This window comes from Thunnus thynnus, chromosome 14 (assembly GCF_963924715.1).
Source record: "Thunnus thynnus chromosome 14, fThuThy2.1, whole genome shotgun sequence".
Classification (NCBI taxonomy): Eukaryota; Metazoa; Chordata; class Actinopteri; order Scombriformes; family Scombridae; genus Thunnus; species Thunnus thynnus.
Window position 1 is genome coordinate 30,942,896 of NC_089530.1, and position 4,861 is coordinate 30,947,756.

Genomic DNA, 4,861 nt, shown 5'->3' on the forward strand with positions numbered 1-4,861 from the left:
CGACGACTCAGCGTCTTCATTCACTGTCAGTGACGGACAGACATTTGACGTTTAACGATGTTTAACATTTTCACACATATTAAGGTGTGTCAAAGACAGTGATGAAAGTGACTAAGTACATTTACTCCAGTATTGTAGTTAACTACAGTTTTGAGGTACTTGTACTTTACGCTTGCTCATGCACACACACACGCACGTGACTTCCAGTAAAGAAGAAGGTGGGAGGAGCAAACAGGAAGTAAAGTTGAAAGTATTCAGTCATTCTCCATTCTAAAGTCAACAGAGCAGAAGGAGGAAACAGTCTGAGGCAGGGTGAGTGTTAATATCAGAGCTACAAATAATGATTACTGTCATTATTGATCAATCTGTTGATTATTTTACTGATTAATTGTCTGGTCGATTAAACTGTGTCAGAAAAATATGAAATTACAGTTTTGAGGTCTTCAAATGTTGTTTCCTCTTTTCTCCTCTTGGTCAGAGGAACATCGGTGACGCAGTGTGAATGTTACAGTATTATGATCATTATTTCACTGTCAGAGGGTCTAGTTTAATCTTCCTGTGGACTGTAGATGCAGATTCATCTGTTTGACTTCATCTGTTGACACAGAACACACGTTTACTGGAGAATAACTGTATTTAGTACGATGAGGAAGTCTGTGTGTCTGAGTTTGTACCTATTTGTACCTTCCCCATACTCCACATATGACCTACTGCAAAAAAAGAGAATTACCACAGCTGGACACATAGTACTTCACAATACAACAATGGCTCTAGAAAACACACACACACACACACACACACACACACACACACACACACACACACACACACGACTTCCAGTAAAGAAGAAGGGTGAGGAGTTAACAGGTAGGCAGTAAAGGTGAAAGTCCGTCCAGACTCCATTTTAAAGTCAACAGAGCAGAAGGAGGAAACAGTCTGAGGCAGGGTGAGTGTTAATATCAGAGCTGCAAATAATGATTACTGTCATTATTGATCAATCTGATGATTATTTTTTGGATAAATTATTTAGTTGATTAAACTGTGTCAGAAAAATATGAAATTACAGTTTTGAGGTCTTCAAATGTTGTTTCCTCTTTTCTCCTCTTGGTCAGAGGAACATCGGTGACGCAGTGTGAATGTTACAGTATTATGATCATTATTTCACTGTCAGAGGGTCTAGTTTAATCTTCCTGTGGACTGTAGATGCAGATTCATCTGTTTGACTTCATCTGTTGACACAGAACACACGTTTACTGGAGAATAACTGTATTTAGTACGATGAGGAAGTCTGTGTGTCTGAGTTTGTACCTATTTGTACTTATTTGTACCTTCCCCATACTCCACATACGACCTACTGCAAAAAAAGAGAATTACCACCTTCTTCTGAACCTGAACACATAGTACTTCACAATACAACAATGGCTCTAGAAAACACACACACACACACACACACACACACACACACACGACTTCCAGTAAAGAAGAAGGGTGAGGAGTTAACAGGTAGGCAGTAAAGGTGAAAGTCCATCCAGACTCCATTTTAAAGTCAACAGAGCAGAAGGAGGAAACAGTCTGAGGCAGAGTGAGTGTTAATATCAGAGCTGCAAATAATGATTACTGTCATTATTGATCAATCTGTTGATTATTTTACTGATTAATTGTCTGGTCGATTAAACTGTGTCAGAAAAATATGAAATTACAGTTTTGAGGTCTTCAAATGTTGTTTCCTCTTTTCTCCTCTTGGTCAGAGGAACATTGGTGACGCAGTGTGAATGTTACAGTATTATGATCATTATTTCACTGTCAGAGGGTCTAGTTTAATCTTCCTGTGGACTGTAGATGCAGATTCATCTGTTTGACTTCATCTGTTGACACAGAACACACGTTTACTGGAGAATAACTGTATTTAGTACGATGAGGAAGTCTGTGTGTCTGAGTTTGTACCTATTTGTACCTATTTGTACCTTCCCCATACTCCACATATGACCTACTGCAAAAAACGAGAATTACCACAGCTGGACACATAGTACTTCACAATACAACAATGGCTCTAGAAAATACACACACACACACACACACACAAACATGCACACACACACACACACACGACTTCCAGTAAAGAAGAAGGGTGAGGAGTTAACAGGTAGGCAGTAAAGGTGAAAGTCCGTCCAGACTCCATTTTAAAGTCAACAGAGCAGAAGGAGGAAACAGTCTGAGGCAGGGTGAGTGTTAATATCAGAGCTGCAAATAATGATTACTGTCATTATTGATCAATCTGATGATTATTTTTTGGATAAATTATTTAGTTGATTAAACTGTGTCAGAAAAATATGAAATTACAGTTTTGAGGTCTTCAAATGTTGTTTCCTCTTTTCTCCTCTTGGTCAGAGGAACATCGGTGATGCAGAGTGAATGTTACAGTATTATGATCATTATTTCACTGTCAGAGGGTCTAGTTTAATCTTCCTGTGGACTGTAGATGCAGATTCATCTGTTTGACTTCATCTGTTGACACAGAACACACGTTTACTGGAGAATAACTGTATTTAGTACGATGAGGAAGTCTGTGTGTCTGAGTTTGTATCTAACAGCCAGCGAACAGTCAGAAAACTTTTCACAAAGCTCTTAAATTAAATTCAACACTCGCACTTTAAGCTGTAAGTGATTCTAGAAGCTCAGAGCGACTTTAAATGGTGACTAGCAAAACTGCTCTATGATTACTGCCTCACCTATTTGTAACTATTTGTACCTATTTATACCTTCCCCATACTCCACATACGACCTGCTGCAAAAAAAGAGAATTACCACAGCTGAACACATAGTACTTCACAATACAACAATGGCTCTAGAAAACACACACACACACACACATCCACTCATACACACACACACACACACACGCACGCACACACACACGCAGGAACGCATACACACACATGCTCGCATGCACGCACACACACATGCACGCACACACATGACTTCCTGTAAAGAAGAAGGTGGGAGGAGCAAACAGTGAAAGTGAAAGTATTCAGTCATTCTCCATTTTAAAGTCAACAGAGCAGAAGGAGGAAACAGTCTGAGGCAGGGTGAGTGTTAATATCAGAGCTGCAAATAATGATTACTGTCATTATTGATCAATCTGATGATTATTTTTTGGATAAATTATTTAGTTGATTAAACTGTGTCAGAAAAATATGAAATTACAGTTTTGAGGTCTTCAAATGTTGTTTCCTCTTTTCTCCTCTTGGTCAGAGGAACATCGGTGACGCAGTGTGAATGTTACAGTATTATGATCATTATTTCACTGTCAGAGGGTCTAGTTTAATCTTCCTATGGACTGTAGATGCAGATTCATCTGTTTGACTTCATCTGTTGACACAGAACACACGTTTACTGGAGAATAACTGTATTTAGTACGATGAGGAAGTCTGTGTGTCTGAGTTTGTACCTATTTGTACCTTCCCCATACTCCACATATGACCTACTGCAAAAAAAGAGAATTACCACAGCTGGACACATAGTACTTCACAATACAACAATGGCTCTAGAAAACACACACACACACACACACACACACACACACACACACACACGACTTCCAGTAAAGAAGAAGGGTGAGGAGTTAACAGGTAGGCAGTAAAGGTGAAAGTCCGTCCAGACTCCATTTTAAAGTCAACAGAGCAGAAGGAGGAAACAGTCTGAGGCAGGGTGAGTGTTAATATCAGAGCTGCAAATAATGATTACTGTCATTATTGATCAATCTGTTGATTATTTTTTGGATAAATTGTTTAGTTGATTAAACTGTGTCAGAAAAATATGAAATTACAGTTTTGAGGTCTTCAAATGTTGTTTCCTCTTTTCTCCTCTTGGTCAGAGGAACATCGGTGACGCAGTGTGAATGTTACAGTATTATGATCATTATTTCACTGTCAGAGGGTCTAGTTTAATCTTCCTGTGGACTGTAGATGCAGATTCATCTGTTTGACTTCATCTGTTGACATAGAACACACGTTTACTGGAGAATAACTGTATTTAGTACGATGAGGAAGTCTGTGTGTCTGAGTTTGTATCTAACAGCCAGCGAACAGTCAGAAAACTTTTCACAAAGCTCTTAAATTAAATTCAACACTCGCACTTTAAGCTGTAAGTGATTCTAGAAGCTCAGAGCGACTTTAAATGGCGACTAGCAAAACTGCTCTATGATTACTGCCTCACCTATTTGTACCTATTTGTACCTATTTATACCTTCCCCATACTCCACATACAACCTGCTGCAAAAAAAGAGAATTACCACAGCTGAACACATAGTACTTCACAATACAACAATGGCTCTAGAAAACACACACACACACACACATCCACTCATACACACACACACACACATGCACGCACACACACACGCAGGCACGCATACACACACATGCTCGCATGCACGCACACACACATGCACGCACACACATGACTTCCTGTAAAGAAGAAGGTGGGAGGAGCAAACAGTGAAAGTGAAAGTATTCAGTCATTCTCCATTTTAAAGTCAACAGAGCAGAAGGAGGAAACAGTCTGAGGCAGGGTGAGTGTTAATATCAGAGCTGCAAATAATGATTACTGTCATTATTGATCAATCTGATGATTATTTTTTGGATAAATTATTTAGTTGATTAAACTGTGTCAGAAAAATATGAAATTACAGTTTTGAGGTCTTCAAATGTTATTTCCTCTTTTCTCCTCTTGGTCAGAGGAACATCGGTGACGCAGTGTGAATGTTACAGTATTATGATCATTATTTCACTGTCAGAGGGTCTAGTTTAATCTTCCTGTGGACTGTAGATGCAGATTCATCTGTTTGACTTCATCTGTTGAC